We start from the raw sequence: 23,853 nt of genomic DNA on the forward strand, positions 1-23,853 counted from the left end.
TAAAAAGCCAACAGCATGTGGGGCGCCTGGGTGGCTCAGTCGGTTGAGCGTCCGACTTCAGCTCAGGTCATGATCTCACGGTCCGTGAGTTCAAGCCCCGCGTAGGGCTCTGTGCTGACCACTCAGAGACTGGAGCCTGTTTCAGATTCTGTGTCTCCCTCTCTCTCTGACCCTTCCCCATTCATGCTCTGTCTCTCTCTGTCTCAAAAATAAATAAACGTTAAAAAAAATTAAAAAAAAAGCCAACAGCATGATATATTTTTTCAAAAATGATCAATTTAATTTCATCAAAATTAAAAACCTCCACTATGTGAAAGACACTGTTCAAAGACTGATAGACAAGCCATGGAGACTTGAGAAAATATTTCCATTATATATATCTCACCAAGAGCTTGTAACTAGAATATATAAATAGGTTTTAAAGTTCAGTAATAAAAAATAAACAAACCACTTCCAAAAGTGAGCAAAGATTTGAACAGACACTTCACCAAGGAAGAGAGATATGAAAGATACATAGATGGCTACTGAGTACATGAGAAGATGGCATCATTAATCATTAGGAAAAATGCAAATTAAAACTATGATGAGATATTACTCCAAAAAAGACTGACTGTATCAAGTTCTTTCACATTCAGAGCAACTATAGCTCTCATCCATTGCTGGAAAGAATGCAATGTATTAAAATAATTTTGGAAAATATTTTGGCATGTGCTTACAAAGTTGAACATATGCTTACTAAATGAGCTAAGCAATCCTAACCCAAGAGAAACAAAAAAATGTGTTCATTCAAAAATGTTCACAAATGTTTATAGTACCTTTATTCATAATGTCCCCAAACTGAAGATAACCTAAATATTCTTCAGTGGTGAACAGATGAACAAACTCTGTCCCACACAATGAAATACTATTCAGCACTAAAGATGAATAAACTATTTATAAACATGACAATAAGGATGCATTATGTTAAGTAAAAGAAGCCAGACCCAAAAGGCAGAATCATATGCTGTAGTATATAACATTCTGAACAAGATAAAATTATAGGGACAGAAAAGAAATTAATGGTTGCCAACATCAGGATGGACGACAAAATGTGAAAGTGGAATTTCACGAAATGATAGAGCTCGCCTACATCATGATTGTGATGGTGGTGACGTAATTGTAATATCAAAATTTTAGAACAGAACCTGCAAACGGATGAGTTTTATTGCATGCAGAGAAAGAAAAGAAAAAGAATAATCATACTAAGTAGGTTGGCAGTGACTGCATTTAGGCATAAGGCCTGCATTCAGCCCAGGTTGGCTCCAATTTGTGAAAACATTGCAAAATGAAGAAACAGTTTTGATCTTAACTTCTAAATGAGAACGTATCATGAAAGTGAAATAATGTTAGAACTGTAATTAGTTTCTCAGTCTGGCTTAGTATGTGTATGAATTTTAGTAACCTTAGTCTTCAATCTACGTATAATATGTAACCATCATTCTTTCTGTGAAGAAATTCATACCAATATTTATCTTGGGATTCTTGAACTAATCATTGCACTGTTGACAGCAGTTTCCTACTGTGTGAAAGGGTCATAGACTCAGTTTGAAAGATAATTAAAAATGTCAAAAGTGCATTAGCATTCTTCATCTGTATCTCCATAAGCAAAGTTAATTTTCCAAGTCAGTCAAATTTCAAGTATTCACAATCATGGTACAAAAGGGACTAAAACAGGTGACAGTCATTGATGAAGCCAGGGTATAGAGGTGAAAGGGTGAGGGAGGAAATGGTAGAACCTTGAAATTGAAATTCCCAAGAAGTTTCCATATGTGTATGTGTGCAAGTGCGTGTGTGCACGTGCGTGTGTGTATGTGTGTATGTGTGTGTGTGTGTGTGAGAGAGAGAGAGAGACAGAGACAGAGACAGAGACAGAGAGAGAGCATGCAGTTTCCTGAAAAGCACCAGTGAGCAAAACCATCACTAGATTCCTACAGAGATGGTGGTCAATGTAGTAGAAGGTTTAAGAAGAAAAGGGAGCCTCTTAGGTATACTTGGTATTCATGAAGAAATCCAATTTCACAGTATATCTTTTAGCAACTAAAGAGAGATGGATTGCCTGGGTGCCTCAGTCGGTTAAGCGTCTGACTCTTGATTTCTGCTCAAGTCATGATATCATGGTTCGTGGGTTCAAGTCAGGCTTTGCACTGACTGTGGAATCTGCCTGGGATTCTCTGTCTCTCCCTCCCACCCTGCCCCTCCCCTGCTCATGCGTGTGCGCTCTCTCTCTCTCTCTCTCCCCAAAATAAATAAATAAACATTTAAAAAAAGAGAGACTAGGGCGCCTGGGTGGCGCAGTCGGTTGAGCGTCCGACTTCAGCTCAGGTCACGATCTCGCGGTCCGTGAGTTCGAGCCCCGCATCAGGCTCTGGGCTGATGGCTCAGAGCCTGGAGCCTGTTTCCGATTCTGTGTCTCCCTCTCTCTCTGCCCCTCCCCCGTTCATGCTCTGTCTCTCTCTGTCTCAAAAATAAATAAACGTTAAAAAAATTTTTTTTAAAAAGAGAGACTAAAAGAGAGATCACAAAATTTAGGAATTTTTGCAAAGAGTGGAAACGGATTTTTTCTTTCTTTCTTTTTTTTCTTGAAACACATTTCCTGACCTTCTCTTGTGAAATTAAAATAGGAAAAGTAAGCATCAAGGAGAAATAATGGCAGTGATGTCTGCCAGATAAACAGGCACCTGGTTCTAAGTTCCATAGAGTCACCAAGTTATATTTCTTCACAGGGAAGCTTTCTCATATGGCTGGGAGTTTGCTGCGCATGAAGCTGGGCCTATTTCCTTATCTGGGAACACTACTGCTTGGGGCAAAAGTGTGTGTACATAAGAAAAACATGGTATCGTATATCATTAAGTTAAGCCAAAGATATGGCTTAGCCCCTGTGAGATCCTCGGTGTATAGATGAGATTCAAGAGAAGGAGCTCTATCTCACTGATTTGAGCAGTGCTGTCTTCTGTGACTAAAGTGTGGGTGACTCAAACACTCTTCCTATGGTTCAAGTCCTATAAAATATATACCCACACATTCTTTTTACTTAGGGTTAGGTATATGACACATTGTATACTATCTTGAGGACAACAATTTCAACATGAAGTGATTTTATTTTGCTATTTTCTTTTCTTCCTTTTTGATTTTCCTACCTATTACACTTATTCAAATTAGATTTCACTTGGAGAACTGGAAGCTTAACTCTCTTTTTATAGACTTAGCTTAATTTATTTGACCTACTTGACTCCCTGCTTTCAGTTTTAGTTTCCCAGGTAGCCATGTGAAAGACATTGAGGACTGTTTAACCTTAGATTTACCACGTGATTTTCTGAAATCATCACACCTACTGTTTTAGAGTCACGGTGAAAATGGGGCAGGGTTTCCCATTTCTAGACAGTTATTCATAGAACGATGGAGTAGTAAAAGCCTTTAGAGGCCACCTGTTTTCTTAGTTTGCCAGAAAGTTTTGCCTTCCTCAAACATTTTGGAACAAGGGAACAACAAAGGCCAGCCTTGAATCAATTCTTAAACACATAATCATAAAAATCAATTGCCCTTCCTTCATCACGATATATGGGGGAGTTAGTACAGCATCTGGGTGCTAAAAACTGTGTCAATATACCTACAATAGCTTTGAAAGCTTTGTGAAAATTTAATAGTATAGAATCTATATGTAACACCATGTGAAAAATTGGGTAGTCAGTTAACTGAATAACTATTCTGGAAAAATGATATTGCTAGGTCAAGCAAGTTGAGTTAAAATAACTAAGAATAAGAGTTGTATTTCCTTAACAGTTAATAGACACATAGCCTAGAACTTTCTTTAGTTTAGCCTTTCTTTTTCTTTTGTTGAGTAGCTCTTGAGACTAAGTCATGATTGAAGAATGGTAATTAAATCATAGAAATCTAGAGCTGAAAGGGATATTGGAATAGGCTTATTCATTTCTCCTCAAGTAACAGATGATAAAACTAATAATTGAAATCGTTAGACACTTCAACCAAATTCACTGAGATAACTACTGAGTCATACCACAGCTCAGACATCACAAAGTAGCATGATAGAGTTCAAAAAATGAACTGAAGTCAGAGCAAGTAAGATGGTTCAGAGTTCATGGCTAATATGCTCCTAAACTTATTTGCAAATAAAATAGTAAAGGAAATAATTTATAAATGAATCCTGGCTTGTTATTGACTGTGTTTGGTCAATCAGATTAACTTTTGACTGATTCACATTCTTTATGGTTGGTCAGAAGGGACTGTGGCTGCTCATCAAATAAGCAGGTCATAGATAGATGAAAAGTAAAGACGGTCAGGTGAATATTTGGACTAGTTTCAACAGGGATCTTTGAGTGTATCTTCATGGATTTGGGTGCAGCATAGCCAAATTTTGAAACAAGAAAATTATACTCATTTATTAAATGCCAAGAAATCTGTTCATTCTTAGTTGTTTCTATTTGTCATAATTTGATAAATACATTAACAACATATTTCTTGTCACGCTTACTTGGATATCTTAAATACGTAATCAGATCATCTATTCTTTAGAAGGCAGACTCAGAGGTTTTCTTGCCATCTCTTTTGCATATGGTTTATAATAATGCATTCGAGAATTCAGAATTTTAGAGTTAAGGGTTTAGAGATACTTTCTATACATACTTTATCCTAAAATATGGGTTGTAGCATTAAGGATGATAGAAATAATTTTGTTTGGCCAGCTTGGTATTTTATAGATATTTAACTTGTCTTCCATAGATTAATTGGCCATCTAAATCATATGAAAATAGAACTAAAATAGGAACAAATGTTTTATGTATTCTATCTCTTACATTTACTTTAATTCATCCACTATTTCACTTGTTTTCTTCCTTGTCATTTATTCAGAGGAATTGATAAGACATAAACATTGTTTCTCTGAAAAGCTTTTTTTCCCCTCCTTGTAGAAATGGCCATGGCTCATAGGATGCAATAAATCACAATCAAGCTATGTTAAAAACATTTTGGAGCTGGTAGAAACTTATGGATAATCTAATATATGAACATACAATATGAATAATAATACATAATGGTGTAGCTATCACTTTAGTTGGAAAGAAAAACTAGAAAAGTCACCAGCTCTTCACAGACTTAGAAACACAAATCTATCAAGATAAGAAAATAGAAAATGATTAATGTTTGAAAGTAGATCATTCAAGTGAACCTTCGTAGAGTCACAAACATCAAAATTTTAAAGAACAAAATGGAATATTTAGTAAACATTTACTGAGAACTTATTATGCATGAGATACTTTGCTATATGCTATAAAACAGAGAACAAACAAACAAACAAAAAAATCCACCACAATCCCATTTTAAATGTCATATTATAATCTAGGAGGTAGTAGGAGACCCATATAAATAAATATTTCTAAAAAGACAGTATATGATAAGAACCAGATGAAGATTGAGTAAAGTACTATGGAGTTCAGGCTTTACCTTTTTTTCCCCCAACTCTTTGGAGAGGCATTTAATACAATTAAAATATTTGTTCTTCTGTGTAACACCTGTTGATATTTGAGAATGTATTGTCTAGGGTGGAGAGTGTAGCAAGATGAGGTCATGTATCAGAGACGTGGTGGCCAGAAGTACAAGGAAGAAAATTAGGAAAATGTAAAAGTAGTGGTGAATGTAGTCAAAAAGACAAAAATAGAGATCTGAAGAACCCAAGAAACAAAGAAGGAGGGATTGAACTAGTAGCACATGGGGAAAGTGGAAGGTACATGTAGCATGGGCACAAAAGATGATTATAGGAATCTAGTTGAACAAGGCAACTGTCTAAGCTTTTGGTCTCGCCAAGGATAAAAGCCAAATTCAGTGAACATTTTTGACATCTACTATGTACCAGAACTTCGTCCAGCCTTGAAGATCACAATCTAATAAGGCAATTTCCACCTTTAAGGAGGCCAAAATGACTGGATAATATCAAAGTGAAATTGGCTGTTCTAAAATTCAAAATACAAAATGAATAACATTATTTAGTAAAAAGGACAAAAATCACTTGGATTTCTACTGTCTACCAGGTTTACATGGCGAGAGGTCATAAAGTGCAAGCTTTCAGATCAAGACATGTGGATGCCTAATCTCTGTTATTTCTTCCTCTGGAGAATACAAATAAGAATGGTTCTGGGGCGCCTGGGTGGCTCAGTTGGTTAAGCATCTGACTTCGGCTCAGGTCATGATCTCACGGTTTGTGGGTTTGAGCCCCGCGCCCAGCTTTATGCTGACAGCTCGGAGCCTGGAGCCTGCTTCAGATTCTGTGTCTTCCTCTCTCTCTCTGCCCTTCCCCTGCTCACACTCTGTCAATCTCTCTCTCGAGAAATAAATAAATATTAAAAAATTTAAAAAAAAAGAATGGTTCCTATGTAATAAATAACTATGTGGGTTGTTTATTCTTTTCTCACCGGTTGTTTACTCATCATGGTCCTAGTGTCTGAGATAGTATCTTGTCCAGTGGGCATTCAACAAATATTTGTTGAATAGAATTTTGGGAAAGATTAAGTGATATGATGTATGTAAAGTGTTTAGGCAGAGGAAACAGCACATAGAAATGCTATTGAATGTTAACTATTATCTTAAAACTAAAAACGCAGATTACAAGTGATGAAATATTCCTGGATTCCAGTTGTGATATCTGTGGCTTGTGAAGAGAGAAATGTTTTGAGAAAATACAGATTTGGACACTGTTTAGTAAGGAAAAATTAAAAATCATTTTATTTTTTTTAACTATTGAATTGCTAATTGGAAAAACTAATCACTTGTCCATTGATTTGCAGTGATTCTTCTTCGCAACTAAGCAAAGCCAGTAATATTTAAGTTCTCAGAGAATAATAACAAAATGAATTTTAAAAGAACATTTAATGAACTCTTAATAAAGAAAACACCTGACTTTTCCATGATGCCTTTCTTCAGAGAATCAGTAGACATGGGGTCACATTTACTATTTGGTGGGCCAATACACCTTCAGATACTGAAAATTTATTTATTAGTATCTTTCTATATCCAAAGAAATTGTATAAAGAATTCAAAGATAAGAGAACTCAGATGAGGCTCATAAACTTTGCATACTGCCCTGTCAAGTTTAAAGGTAAAACACTAAACATGAAATAGTAATTAATCACAAGGGCAGACTAAGCTTTCCACAGAAACAGCAACAGTAAATGTACTTCTCATATAGCAGATGGACAAGGATGAGTTAAAAGTAATATCAAACATCAGTAATGGATTTACTATTTTTAAATTCTGCATTTTGAAAGTGTTTATTACTCATATTTTATAAGTGAACAGATTGTGACCTAGAGATTTTAAATGACTAGGCAAATTCATAGAGTTTGAGGGTAGTAGGCAACCTGAAACAAATTTTCACATTTCTACTGCTTTAAGCCCCTATCGATGACCATTGTATTTACTTTAGAGCAGACAAGGTTGCTTCCGTTCTGAAGGCTTTCCACCATGACATGCCACATCCCCAAAACAAGATATTCTTGTCTATTCTGAGACACTCAGTTTTTTTCAAAGATAATAATTTATATCAAAAGTATCTTGGTTGATGGAAAGCATTTCTTCTTTGTTCATTATATGGAAAAATACATGGCATATTATTATCTTTTCTTATATAATACATTAAGACTATTCTCAATTTATCACCATCAGTCTAATTACTAATTATTGATACATACACTGAGACTTATCAAATGTTACCCTTTAATGATTAGCTACAAAAAGAAAACAAAGAGAATGAGGGGGAAAAAATCTTTCAAGTTCTTTTGTTGGTACTTGGTTCATTTATTTTGACAAGTGCAGTTTAATTTTAACAACTGGCTTAATCAGTCTTAATGCTGACTCACTCCAGGGAGCACTGAAGAGAACACATCAGCTTGAGGGCAGAAAAGGTCTTTGCTGCCTTGTGATAGAAGACAGAATGTTTACTGTTTCTGTGTCTTTGCTGATAGACTTTTCAAGACTAACAATCAAAACATTCACTGAGCACCTTCTATGTCTGTAGAGCTATGAGAATTGATGCTAGAAATATTTTCGTGATCTTTATTTTCCATGACCCAAATAAAATGTTAGATAATGAAAATTTATTTTTTCCCCTTTTTTCCAAGTTTGGACAATTCCCTAGTCCATTTCTGAAATTTACCTTATTATTCTGAGTTTGACAAGGGCTCCAAGTCCTTACTGATTTGAAGATATTTGCTCACTGTCTTCTATGGATGACAAAATAGAGTGTAATGCAATACTAAGGGGGCCATCACTCGAGATACAGAAAACAAGATGGTCTGCATTATTTCAAACTACAGAATGTCAACTAATATTGAAAATTAAATTTAGAGGTAACACTATTATAAAATGACACTAGTTGAGCATCCAACTTCGGCGCAGGTCATGATCTCATGGCTTGTGGGTTTGAGCCCTGTATTGGGCTCTGTGTTGATAGCTCAGAGCCTAGAGCCTGCTTCAGATTCTTTGTCTCCCTCTCTCTCTGCCCCTCCCCTGCTCATGCTCTGTCGCTCTCTCTCTCTCTCTCTCACTCTCTCTCAAAAATAAATAAACATTAAAAACATTTATAAAATGACTCCAAATGTCAAAAACTTTATTACTTAGTGTCAAGTCATGTCTCTAGAAACAAAAGGACAGACAGAAAAGCAGGCTAAGGGTAATGTGTAAACAAATAATAAATAAGTAAATGAAGTTAAAGAGAAATTTTTTTCTCTCAGGTTGGGGATAGAAAATGCCCACAAGATGATTTTTCTTTTAATTTTTTTTTTCAACGTTTATTTATTTTTGGGACAGAGAGAGACAGAGCATGAACGGGGGAGGGGCAGAGAGAGAGGGAGACACAGAATCGGAAACAGGCTTCAGGCTCTGAGCCATCAGCCCAGAGCCCGACGCGGGGCTCGAACTCAGGGACCGCGAGATCGTGACCTGGCTGAAGTCAGCAGCTTAACCGACTGTGCCACCCAGGCGCCCCGCCCACAAGATGATTTATCAATACAACATGAAATACCGCAAGGCACAGAACAATTCTTAAACTTAAGGGAACCAATAAACTCATGTCTCAGTGCCTGGGGGAGGTGTGAGGGTGGATGTAGCAATATGGTCACATGATCACATGTTTATGGAACATCTGTGCTTTAATGATAAGATCATTCCACTACCACTTCCCCTCTGGCATATTTGCCACTGTGTTCGTGCCCTCAGAGTGACTGGAAATTATTGAAATCTGTCTAAGGAAAGTTGAGTTGGAAATACTCTCAGTTTGGCTTTAAAAAGGTATTCGTGTGGTTCACCGTTGTTTTCTTATAGCTAAGTTATTGCCAGCTGCCCTAACGTGTGACAGTTTTCCAGGAAATCTTCTACTTCCCACTGCATCACTTTATGTGACATGCTATCAACTCAGATTTCTGGTACAAGCCAGAAGTCATAGAATTGGGTGGGCATATTTTATGTCCCCAGTATCACATAGAGAGCTATGTGGGAAGTGAAATAAAAACAAGGTTTGTCATGTATGGAGCAAGAGGCTAGTCTGTGGAAAATTCTTCCAATAATCAAGCCAACAAATGTATAAGCCGACAGTTTTAATACTTAGTCAAAACAGAAATTCTCTCTTGTCATAAATATGCTCAATCATGTGGCATATGCAATTATAAATGTATTACACAATAAAATTATTTTAATTTTTTTCTGTATGAAATTATTGTGTAGGAAGTATTCTGACACCAAGAAGCAGATTGTAACATGGAGTTTCAAAGCATAACAAGATCGTTAATTCAAATATTTTGAATAGAAATAATGACTAAGCTCTTGAATTATTTGAAAATACAATTAATAAAGACTGTAGCATTTAAATATATTAAAAAATTTTTTTTAAGTTTACATATTTCAGGAGTGCCTGGGTGGCTCAGTCAGTTGAGCATCCGACTCATAATTTTGGCTCAGGTCATGATCTCACAGTCATGGGATCAAGCCAATGTTGGGTTCTGCACTGAGTGTGGAGCCTGCTTAAGATTCTCTCTCTCTCTCTCTCTCTCTCTCTCTATTTCTCTGTCCCTCTGTCCCTCTCCCTCACTCATGCTCTCTCTCTAAAAAAACAAATAAATAAAAATTTAAAAATAATTTACAAAATTAAATTAAATTAAATTTACATATTCATTTTCTTTCTAAATAATAAAATAAATGAATATACCCTAAAGCTCATTATATGCCACTAAATACAAATAACAACAAACTGATTAATGAGTTATATCAATTAAAAGTGTATTGGGGCGCCTGGGTGGCGCAGTCGGTTAAGCGTCCGACTTCAGCCGGGTCACGATCTCGCGGTCCGTGAGTTCGAGCCCCGCATCAGGCTCTGGGCTGATGGCTCAGAGCCTGGAGCCTGTTTCCGATTCTGTGTCTCCCTCTCTCTCTGCCCCTCCCCCGTCCATGCTCTGTCTCTCTCTGTCCCAAAAATAAATAAACGTTGAAAAAAAAAATTTAAAAAAAAAAATAAATAAATAAAAGTGTATTCATTTTTTTCATTGCACAAGACAATGTTAAGTATTGAAATTTTACACAGAAACTTGATATATGTTTAAACATACTATTAAACACCAGTGGCCCTCAAGATAATAACAACAACAAAAACTAGAGATTTATGGAAGATAAAGTTGGCTTCTAGCTCTTATGTTTAGGATTAAAATTTGAGCTAGGATTTCATGGAGGTGTAGAATTTGTGTCATAAGAAAAAATGTCACCAAGAAGTGAAAAAGTCATACTGAGAAAGACAAATACCATATGATTTAATTTAATGTGGAATCTAAAAAACAAAACAAATGGATAAACAAACTAAAAGCAGAATCAGACCTATAAATACAGAGAACAAGCTGATGGTTGTCAGAGGGAAAGTGTAGGAAGATGGGCAAAATGAGTGAAGGGGAGTGGGAGATACAGGTTTTCAGTTATGGAATGAATGAGTCATGGGAATAAGAGACACAGCATGGGGAACATCATCAATGATACTGTAATAGCATTGTATGTTTGAGCACAGCATAATGTATAGAGATGTTGAATCACTATACTCTACACCTGAAACTCATGCAACATAGTGTGTTCATTCTACTCAAATAAAAAATTAAATGCTAGCAAAGAAAATGTAGACAAAGGTAAAAATGTTAATAAAGGTTAAAGTTGCTTCTGAAATGGAGGTAATTTGTCTAGAGGAGATGATCTGTTGATAAGGTATATTATATTAAATAGTTAGATCTTAAATAATTTATATTATATTGTTTAGATGGTTTGGAGCCATTGAATATTATTGAGAAAGATAATCACATAACTGGTATTAATTTTATGCTTTTTTTATACTAATGACAGTACACATGACTGAATGACAAGCTGATATGAATATGAAGGAAAAGATTCATGTATTGGATGACTGAGTACAAAGGATTAATTTCAAAGTCACTTTCCTCCATTACATTGTATGATTAAAATTCTCTTATGCAAATGACTTATGAAACTATATACGATATTTTAATTTTTGCCAATATTATTTAAAGACAAAATGTAGCTTCAATAATTTATTTATAAAAACTGAAATTTCTCTTTTGGTAGCTTGAACATCACTTATCTTACAAATAATAATAGAAATGTGTTAAGAACTATAGTTAAACTATAGTTAAACTATATATGGTACAAAACAGCAAAACCATCATTTGCATGTTCACTGATAAATTTTTAGATTGAAAAGGAACTCCAAACTATTTTTCTTATATTTATAAATAAATAAATAAACTAGCATTGGAACATATCAGATATGCTCCAGCCATTATTGATTCTTTATGATGCTCCCAAGGAATGATAAAAGGAAGGAAAAGATGGGAGTTTCAGAAAAAAGACTCTACGTTGATCCATTTAAAGATGTAATTTATAATTAATTATTAAAATAAAACTTGAGCAAAGTGATTCAATAATTGACTAATTAAATTTCTATTCCTATAATGATTCATGTGTCCAATAAAACAAAGCACCATTTTATGAGCAAGATTTATTCTTACCCCTCTTAAAGTTTGAAAAATTTTCATCATTTTCCTTCTAATTTCTAGAACTTTTGTTGCTACAATTATCTAATAATTCTTATGAGAATTAAATATTAAATATTTTGCTTTCTTAAGATTGCTTTCATGACTAACATATATTCAAAATACACATTTAAAGACATCTACTAGGTCTGGTGAAGCAGACTGATTTTCTTATAGCCTTCCATTATGTACACCTGTATATATTTGTTATTTGTTTTGTTTCTTTACTTCTTTTCACACTTACTCAAAGTCAGGGATCACCATCTCTTCTTACACAAAGCAAAAACATTTTGTTCACCTCTTAGTTCTTTGTCATAGCTATTTTTATTCTCTTGCTTTATATAATATAGAATTCACACAATACTCTCCTAATAAGTGCTATTATTCTAGTTATTTATATATAACACTAACTTAACAAGTACATTTAAAAGGTAAAATATCAGTTGGGGTGTCTGAGTGGCTCAGTTGGTTAAATGTCCGACTTCAGCTCAGGTCGTGATCTCACGGTTCGTGGGTTCGAGTCCCGCAACGGGCTCTGTGCTGACAGCTTGGAGCCCGCTTAGGATTCTGCATCTGCCTCTCTCTCTGCCCCTTCCCTGTTCACACTCTGTCTCTGTCTCTCTCTCTGTCTCTCTGTCTCTCTCTCTCTCTCTCAAAAATAAATAAACACTAAATTAAAAAAAAAGTTAAAATATCAATAATTTTGTAAGATTAATATTTTGACCCTTTCTTTTTATTACAATATTTTCTGAATGACAAAACCTAAACAAATGCCAAAATCACAAACACTGGATGTGTGTTTATTTAGACTATGTATCATAAAAAAAAATGACAGCCACAGATGAATACAACAAAAATCCACCTACTAGGTAAAAAGAAACAGCCTGATTTCTTCTAGTGGGCATGTAGCTTGTTTTTAGACACCATACTAAAGAGAAGTGATTATCACCACATGAATGTGATTTTAAAAAAATCCCCAAATGCTCAATGTGATCATTTACACAATCTAACTCATGGCTATAAAGATACAGTGGAATTTCTATAATTCAATTGTCTCATTTCTAAGTGGTAAAACATTTTTATTTTAATGATCAATATTTTGAGGTAATTAATAGCAAATGATCTATTCCCCATTTTGTCTCTCTTCTTAAGAAATATTAATAAACATAATATCTGATGTATTTTAAGTTCCTGGTTCTTCTACAGGTAAAGTTTAATATCAATTACAGTTTTTAATTCATATACAATAAATAGTACTGATTTTCCTTTTGTGATTCTACAATACCTATAAGTCTTTCATCCTTGTTTAAATTTTCTGCATTCTTCTAACCTCTAATTACATGAACTCAAGAAGTCAGGTATAAAGCAATGCAATAATATGAGAACTATCTTCTGTGACACATCTTTGCAAACTATGTCCACTGTGTACTCATCCAGATTTCAATATTATGAGGAATTCACATATCATTAAATGAAATTCCTGACTTCAAGGAACATGAAATCCTGAGTTAGCATGGAGATAGGAGAGCTATTGCTTCTGAAGGCCATAGTGTGAATGGCTAGACAAGAGACAGAGCCTTGAATCCAGCTTTGTGCTGAGCACAGAGCCTGCTTAAGATTCTATTTCCTTCTCCCCTCCTCTTCCTCTCTTCCTCTCTCACTCTCTCTATCTTAAAACACACACACACACACACACACACACACACACACACATACACGCACACACACGCACATACACACACATACACACTAAATCTGTCTGAGTAGGATTTCTAATCTGTATCTCATTTACTATCGACACATTTTAAGTGTTAGTGTTCATGTATTTAATATAAAACTCCCATGGATCATCAATAAATTTTAGTTTCCTGTCTATGACAGAATTTGCATGTTGATTTCCCTAACAGGAAGACAGGAACATTCAGATAATGCAAAATACTGGAAGTGAGACATATTAAATTCATGCCAAAAATGCTATTGGAGTTAATTTGTTATACCTGATTCGATATATTGGGATTGTTTGAAGTAAACTCACAGTAAGTCAAATCATTTGGAAAAAAATATAAAATAAATTAGATCATACATATGGAAAGTATGATCTTGTAAACAATTCATATTTACAACAGTGTGCACTGCCTGATTGCCTAGCTGCAGGTGAGATTTATGTATCCTCTTTGCACTTATCTGTTGTTTGTGAGTATATAGATTTTGAAAGTAATCTTTCTTCCCTTTGTTTTCATAAAATAAAGAGAACCATGATGGTTCTGTATCACATCAATAAATATCACTTTCCTAATGATTAATCAAGATTCTTAGTTCTGAGTCTAGGAAATAAATGAAAAGTGAGGGAATATATTTTATAATCCATTCCACATATGGATCTGTGGCACTTTTATTTTAAAACCTCTAATATTGAGTTAAATTAATAGTTAACTAGGATATAAATGTATACAGAGCTGTGACTATTTTATTTAAAAAGGTGGTTTTACTGACTATTTTCTTGCAAAATTTGCTTATTTAGGTATAAATCAAATGGCAAATTTCTATAACTGTCTATTCATGTACAAGTAAGGAACATTATTGTCCCATGGTGTAATAAGGAATTTGGCTTTGCCCAAAGAGAGATCTGGCCTTTGTCCCTGGCTAACCTAGAAATCCTTGAAATTTCCCAATGGATAGGAATGTCTTTGTTATTCGTGGTAGCCATCTGGAACTATACCTGATGGCTTATGCTAACAGGGTGATTGAGGCCCCTGAGGCCACATGCTATCAGTCAGACTTGTGGATAGGATGGGGAGGGCATTCAAGATTGAGTTCAACCAAAGATGCAATGACTCAATCAGTCATGCCTGTATAATAAAGCCTCACTAAAACTCTGGTCACCAGCGTTCAGGTGAGCTTGCCTGGGTGGCAATGCTTTGTGTGTTTACTCATATAATGTAAATGGGAGAAAGTAACATAGTCTGTGAGTACACAGGAAGAAAGTGACCAGAAACTCCATGTTTGCTCTTCTAGACTTTGTCTTTTCCTTTGTTTGCTTCTAACTTGTATCCTTTTCCTGAAATAAACATAACTGTGAGTATAATAGGTTTCAATGACTTCTGTGAGTCTTCCCAGTGAGTTCTCAAACCTGAAGGTGGTTTGGGGGAAAACCCAAAACTTAATAGTTATTATTAGAAGTCTTGAACAGACTTGGCCTCTTAGTCTTGTAGTTTGGTTAACTCGGGGTACCCGCAAAGCTAAACTGTGTAGCGGGCAATTCTTTTTCTTTTTCTTTTTCTTTTAAATATATTATAATTGAATGAGTAATCAAGGTATGAATATAATTCTATATTTACATTTGTGTAGAACCAATTGGTAGCTCCTGTAATGTAATAATTCAATATGTCCAACTGATTGATTTCTAAAATAATGTACTTGATTTTCTCTTATGAAAGTATTTTCACACATTAAAAAATCCAACTGTTAAATATTATGTGTAAGGACATCATTTATAATATCATTGTTTAAAAATAGTATGGGTGTAATAATTTTAATTAGGAAAACATCTAAAATTTTAGTCTTGTCTGTGTAGCCAATGCATGTTTGTTCGATCCACTAGTTTATTTTTCATGATGATGCACTGTTATTTTTACTAATACTCTCATGAGACTGCCTGACTTATTCTTAGAAGGGTTCTGAGGGTGACTTAGGGCTAACAAATTCTGCTAATTATATTTACCTCAAACAGATGACACGTTAATAAGATAATTAAAATAAGGAATTTTTAGATGAAATGTGAAGTATTTCATAAGCATTGAGTGATATCCTGACGTTAGTGACATAGTGAAATACAGACCCTGGCATGAAGATAGTGTTTCTAAAAGCTGCTTGGAAAAATAACACCATACATTTAGGTGCTACTGGCTACCAATTTAAGAAATTTGAGAGCATTAGACTTAGAAAACACCAGAAAGTAAGAAAATCTTTCATTCTTTGTTATTTTACTTTTGAACTCAAAGCTGGTATACTTTTTCAGTAGTAAAAGCAAAATATTTTTATTTTTGAATGATCAAAATTTCCATCCCATAGTGGTTTTTATCAGTTGAGATGGTGATCTTCAAATCCTCGTAGTGAGAAAAAGACAAAATTGCTTAGATGGGAAGAGTTCCAGAAAATGAGCTACAATACTTGACCCAGTGTCAAGCTGGAGTCTGGCTGCTTTTTTCCCCACTTTAATGATGCTAACGTTCAGTTATGATGGAGACAGAGAATATACTTCTTTACAGAGACCTGTTCTTCAGTATCACAAATCCTAGATGTTATGCAAGAGGATTAATGACCTAGCAGGAAAAAAAATTTAACCCTGCTGGCGTCTAGCCAAAAAGTGGCCTAGTCCATTAATATCAACAACTTGTAAGTTGCTGATTTCTGAAATGAGAATACAAAAGGCTCGAGAGACATATTTTGATAACAAACAAACACCTTTTCTAAAGTGAGAAGAAATTACTAGAAGGCAAAATAAGTTGGCTGTATAATATGTGAAATAAAATGTTTCCTTTTGAAATAAAATTTTCCAAATATCAATAGTATGGTGAAGGATCAGTGATTTTCTGTTAGTTAAAATTAGTATTTAAAAAATCTTGCCAAACATGGCAAGAACTATAGCAGATGGAAGTAAGATGATGCAGAAACTTCTGCCTAAGCTCTTGGATACATTAGCAAATAATCAAACATTTCAGAAAAATTGAAATATGTTCTGGTAAGAGATGTGGAAGAATGCCAGTTTCTAAAGAACAGCTAGGTTCTTTCCAGAGAAGGAAAACATATGAAAGAATTATTATGGTATTTTCCCTGGAACATGTGGTTTTAAAAATGGACTTCCATCTACTATGATAAAACAGACCATATAAAATAGAAAAAGAGTGGGCTAATAAAAATAGAAAATATATCATAACACTTGTGGAGACAGGTTTTAAAAATTATCTTTAAGTTATACTTTTGCTATTACCAACTCTGTTTTTCTTATTACATATACCAATTTTCTGCTCACTAATGAAGGTAGCATATTTTTGAGTAATGATTTCTGTGTATAGTTTTTATTCTGTTTTCTGGTTATTTTTAATTTTGTGTTTTGCTTTGCTGTTACTTTTTTAAGTTGGTGACATGCCATCAATTATTTCTTGTTTTGCTTTCCAGACAAACAATGCACTTATTTCCCAGTCCCCAAAACTTTTTCTCGTAACACAGAACAAAGATCTTTATTCCATGAGTTTTTACAGAAGAATAACATGATAAATGAGTATTCCTGTAAACGCTAACAACAGATACACTTTTCTTGCAATGTACTGTGTAATATATGAAGCAATTACTGTATTTAACAGTGAAGTATTTTAAAAGCATGTTGAATTTTTCTATAAGACCAGACTAAAAATGGTATGAATGAAATCCTTTTCTAATTAACACATTAATATTTCATATTATAAATTCTCTTCAACAGCCTAGGAATCTGCTGGCAGAATTTGGAAAAAAAAATAGCAACTGTACTTCATAAACACATTACTTGAAGAACCAAATACTCTTCTGGTCGTTAAAAGATTTGAAAAGCAGCCCTAAGAACAGATTTGAAAACAGGAAGCCAAAGCAGGAAGGGAGGGAGTTGTTTTTTCCATATTCTCATAATGTTTGCAAAATGGCACTAACAACTTCCAAAAGAGATTTTTGGATCTTGTTTTTCATTGGGAAATGGCTTGTAGTTTGGAGAAAACCAAAGTCATCTGATGAAATCAATAATTGCCATTATTACTGAATTTGAAAATGTGTAATGTTTGGGCTTTGAAGCACTTCTAAATCACACTATGCCTCATCTATCTGGACATGGATTGACACAGAAAATTTTAATTCCAGAAGGCCCACTTTAACCCCCCCACTGATATCTTACATTTCCCCTGGACACACTGTCACAGCTAATGTTTTACTTAATGAAAAATTTTGACAATAACTACATTTTCAGTTTATATAATAATCAGTGTTAGTGTAATAAAAAATAACAATCTTTCTTGTTATTTAATAAATAAATCTTGAAAATAACAAGATTTTTCAATCATTATTGACTAATGTTGTTTCTCTCTGCATCTCTTACCTAACAAAAAAGGAAAGTGGTCAATATTTACTTTCAGAAATCTGGTTACTGAATTGTCTAAAGAAATGGTAAAAGTTAAAAAAAACACCTGAATATATTGAGAAGTTAATAATCTCATTAAAAAAAGAGGAAATAGTGCAAATGATTTCAAAAACAATTAGAGAATATTTGGCGTGATTAGTTTTTCAGTAAATAGAACACAGGTACTAATACAGAATTCTTTAGAAATTAAAATAAATTTCCAAACTTTCTTGCACATTTTCCACAAAAATACTTTTAGCTGATAAGCACTAGGAAAGCTATTCATCTCTTAGATGAGAAAATGTTTCGTTTATTCTCAATAGTGTATTATGGTAGCTTGGACGGGGAAGAACCAACCATACACAGAGTAAATGAACCTCAAAGTCATCATATAGCTATACAATAGTGACATAGATTTCTTATTAATGATCCTTAAGCTTACAACTTTCCCTTAAATAGAAATTTTTTTCCCACATGCAAGCCGGAGAAAATAGGGACTGTCTAAAAAGGACTTTCATTAGCCTTGGGCTTCCTGGGTTGTAATCTTCCTTTCTAATATTATCCTATTATCCTTAAAGGAAATTGCCTCTCTTTTGCTGTCTGTAATCTTGATGGAAGGGTATTTTCTAGCTCCCTACTATCACTGCCCGCCTTTCACCTTTGAAGCCAGGTGGACTTGTCCTTTCTCCACTCAACCACTTGAGATAGCCCCCGCCAGGTATGTGACCAGCTGACAATGGAGTTCTTATCAGTGGGGACTACTGCATGGGAGAAGGTAGTGACAATGGCAGAGACTAACCAGTCAAGGTAAGCTGACCAGTCATTCCTCTCAGAGATGGCTATTTTCTCCGTGTTCTTTGCATCTTAGCTCTCAGGCACTTTCTTAATTTCAACAGTCCACAAGATTGGATTTCCAGACTCTAATCCTGCCACCTTCCCAAATATTTTTTTTCCATTTCTTATCAAAATACCTTTTTTGCTTATGTCATCTAGAGTTGATTCCTGTGTATAGGAACGTTAATTATTGACACTAGAGTTGACTTATCTTTAGGCACTTTTTATTCTATTGAGATTTTTTTGAAAGTGATCCATATTATTTTGTTTAATGAGACCTGTACTATTTGTCCTATAATTTTACCTCTTTGATTTTTGTTCCAAGATACCAGTGACTGTACATAATATTAATAATATTTCATTACATTTGAACATAATTTTTGAATTTTAAATATATTTATATGGAACAGCCATAAAAAAGGATGAGATCTTGCCATTTGTGACATGGATGGACTTAGAGCGTATTATGATAAAATAAGGCAAACAGAGAAAGTTAATTACAACATGATTTCACTTCCATGTAGAATCTAAAAAAAAAAGAACAAAACAAATAGATAAACAAACAAAAAGCAGAATCAGACCTATAAATACAGAGGACAAACTGATGGTTGCCAGAAGGAAGGGGGCTGGGAAGATGGTTCAAGTGGGTGAACAGGAGTGGGAGATACAGGCTTGCAGTTATGAAATGAATAAGTCACATGAATGTAAGGTACAGCACAGGGAAAATAATAAATGATATTGGTAATAGTGTTGGATGGTGACAGATGGTCACTACACCTGTTGTGAGCATAGCATAGTGTATAGAGAAGTTGATCACTATGTTGTAGTCCTGAAACTAATGTAACATTGTGTGTAAACTACATGCAAATGAAAATAAATAAATAAACAAACAAAATTATAGGTAAATTGTTTTATCTTATCTGATGGTCATAAAAGCCAAATTTTCAACACTTCTATTTTACAGATGGCCTACCACTTACTGAGGATAAGCAGATTTCTAAATGTAAACAATAAATGCTAGAACTGTAAACTTCATATTTGTTGTTATTTACCATATAATGCACTGCCTCCCATCATTGTACAGGCTAATTAAAGAGCAAGAGGGTAGGACATGTTACTATGTATTAGTGGTTGCAGTCACCAATTCCAACATGTGTGTATGTGTGGGAGCATTCCCCCCACACCACCAAGCATAGGATACCCGTTGGATGTCCTTCAATTCAACTCAGTTCTGACACTATTTACCAGGATATAGCATCAGAGTCCACCAATCTCAAGCCCCGGTTATTACCTGTGTTTCTGTAAGCACAAAGAGTTAGGGGTCCCCAGAAAAAGAAAGAGACATAGCTTTATTGACATGAGAAAAGTGTTTTTGCCCCCTGGCCATCTTGTGACAGAATGTAAGAACAAACAGCCACTATCAGGCAGGAGATAGTAAATCATATTCAAAAGTGAAGACTGACCTCATGCATATTGTTTTTTTTTTAAGTTCATTTATTTATTTTGAGAGAGAGATCAGGAGAGGGGCAGAGAGAGGGAGAGAGAGAATCCCAAGCAGACTCAATGCTGTGAGCACAGAGCCGGATGTGGGGCTTGAACTCACCAACTATGAGATCATGACCTGAGCTGAAATCAAGAGTTGAAGGCTTAACTGACTGAGCCACCCAGGCTCCCTGACCTCACTGATATTCTTAAGTTATCTTTGCAGGATCTAAACCCTGTAAGTACGCAGATACCAGACTAATTGGAGCCATAGAATTGAGGATGCTAACACTTGCAGGTCCTCATGACTTTGACCTGGACTCAGTCACCTTAAGATGACTTTTGCCCCAATTACATGTTGCATTCCCCATTGTGCAAGCCACTTCATGAATATGCATACACACTTAGCTTAAAATTTCCCCAGTGTTGTTGGAGAGACACTACTTCAGGAAATATCCCCGGTATTTTCCTTTGCTTGTTGCAGATAAAACCTTTTTTTGTTTCCTATTCTTTGGCTTGGTTGTGTCTTTTGGCTTGACACCCACTTTTGACCCACTGGCTACAAACTGGAGTTTCCAACAACCCTCTACAACTCAGGATGCCAACCAGACATCCAGGTTGTTACCTATACTTCTGACCAACTGGTAATACACCAGAGGTTTCCACAAACCCCTCCTTGGTTTCAATTAATTTGCTAGAGCAGCCCATAGAACTCAGAAAACCCATTTACTCACTAGATTGCAGATTTATAATAGATATTAAAGGATACAAATCAACAGCAGATGAAAATGATGAAGTCTCGAACTTCTGTCCTTGTGGAATTTGGGGCCTGGCACAGTGGCACATGGAAGTGGTCTGATTCCCCTATCTGGAAGCTCTCAGAACCTTCCCCATTTGGGTTTTTATGGAGGCTTCATAACATATACATGAGTGATGAAATCACTGGCCATTTGTGATTGATTCAATCTCTAGCCTCTTTCTCATCTTGGGAAATCAAGGCATGAAACTGAAAGTTCCAACCGTCTATTTTTGGTTTGTTCCCCTGGCAACCAGCCCCCATCTTGAGGTGCTTTCTGAAAGTCACCACATTAACATAAACCCAGTTGTGGAAAGGGTCTTGTTATGAATAAAAAATTCCCATTTCAACTTTATGGCTCTGAAGTGATTTTAGGTACTGAGGACAAGAGACCAAATAAGACAAAGATATTCTTATTGCTCTTATTGGTCAGGAAGTCCCAAGGGTTTTGAGAGCTGTGAATAAGGAATCATACAAAAAAACATCTAAATGACCAAATATTATTTCTTATAATATTTAATATTGTACTATGAAACAACGAAATAGGAAAAAATAGGGGGAAAGTCCATAGGGATTGTTTTTGGGTCACTGGTTTAAAATTGTGTAGAATGGAATTGTATCAAGGATTAATCAAGATTAAGTATCAGTAAGAAATGTACGATGGTATCTATTTCACATTTTAAGGAACCTAACAGAAATCTCACTGCAGTCTGGGAATCTCCTGATATCAGTGTCTTTTGCTGGGACACCCCCTCTGGATAAATGTGGGAGGTGTTTTAAGGATTCTGGCCACTCGAGTCTCAAACGTCCTTTCTATCGTTGACCTCCTGACTAGACCCTATTCACTGTGTCAAGGGTAGTATATCTGAGTGAATATTAATGGACAGTGGCTAACACAAAGTAGTATTTTAACTGAATTTGTTTATTTTAACAACTGACTCATCTTTGTAAGCTCTCAAATAATATTCAAATAAAAAGCACATAGCCTATGTCTTCAAGGAGCCTCCTTTCTAAACAATTGCCAAGACATAAGGAGAAATGAAAGGTGTGACAATATCTATGTGAATCAGAATTATATTTGGATTTATGAGGTCAATTATGCACCTGCTATTTCTATTTGAATGAGCTTACACAGGAAAATGTACGAATAAGCTGAACTTATGGTGATGAGCAGAGGGGCAGATAGGGTCAGAAGGAGCACAGTGATCCATGGTGGCGAAGAGTCAACAGGTCTGAAAGGCTAATGGATATAAAGAAGCTCATAACATTATGTACCCAGCACCACGCTCTAAAGACCTTGTGCATTGTGTGAAAGGTGACTGCATCGCTGGACGAAATTCCAAGTGGAGCAGTGCCCACCGACTCTCCTAAGGGAACATTGGAACTTTTGGTCAAAGGACAGGCCAGTGAATTCTGGAGGAAGAGAGAATTAAAGCCTTAGAATATTTTTGTTCTAAAAAGTATACAGTCTAGTCATATTGTATTGTGCCTAGTGATATTGTATTTCTCATATTTATTCTAGTATGATCTGCTATTTGAGTGATGTTTTTCTCTCTGAATTATGGAAAACTTGGAGCCTTCTTGACCAAATTACTGTAAACAATGACAAACTTTTGGGACCTTACCTAATGATACTCAAATATGACAAAACTCAGCTCTGAGTGAGGAAGAGGAACACCTACAGCAGCCAAAACTTATATTAATTTTTTCCTCCTGCCTGAATTGTAACTGCTCACTATCTTCACACTACTTATCTTTTCTCTCCAGGGCTGAACTTAGCCTCTCACTCTGTGCTTGCTTATCGCTATCATGATGTTCAAAGAGCAGGCCACTGGAGGCAGGAATATGGTCAAACAGTAACCACACCACGTCAACTTATAGTAGTGCTAGAGTAACATAAAACAGTTCCACAGAGCTGTGCAATTTTTGACCTGAATTTTTTAAAATAGTACATGATACTGATTTCTTTGCTTTTACTCTGTGGTGAGCTCTAGTGTCTGGAAAGAACCTTTCTCTCTGTTTCTCTTTGGTCTTAGCCTCTGTTTATCTAAACAGCAATAGATTATCAGAGGTGAGGTTTTGAGCATTTGTTGTTCATGTTCTCATAGCCATGTCTATAGGGAATTAAGGAAAAACAATGCCTTTTAAGTGTTTAATTTTGTTTTTGTTTGTTTAATTTTGTAATTTTGTTTATATGACCCAGACTATAGGTTCAATCTTGATTAATAATTAGAATTGTGGATATTGTTTGTCATAAGAAAACATAGTAGGTAGGATAGCTATGCTAGTTTAGGACACTTCTGCTCATTACTTGTAGGTGTTAATTTTACTTCAATCCAAGAATTCAGCTGTCAGATTTCACCACTGCAATATGGATATATTGTGTTCTTTCAGTTTGTGACACTATTACATGGTATTTTCATCAGTGGACCAAGAGATAATTGAATAATTCTTTGGTCCAGCCACTCCTTGACATA

Source organism: Prionailurus viverrinus, chromosome A1 (genome assembly GCF_022837055.1).
Source record: "Prionailurus viverrinus isolate Anna chromosome A1, UM_Priviv_1.0, whole genome shotgun sequence".
NCBI lineage: Eukaryota > Metazoa > Chordata > Mammalia > Carnivora > Felidae > Prionailurus > Prionailurus viverrinus.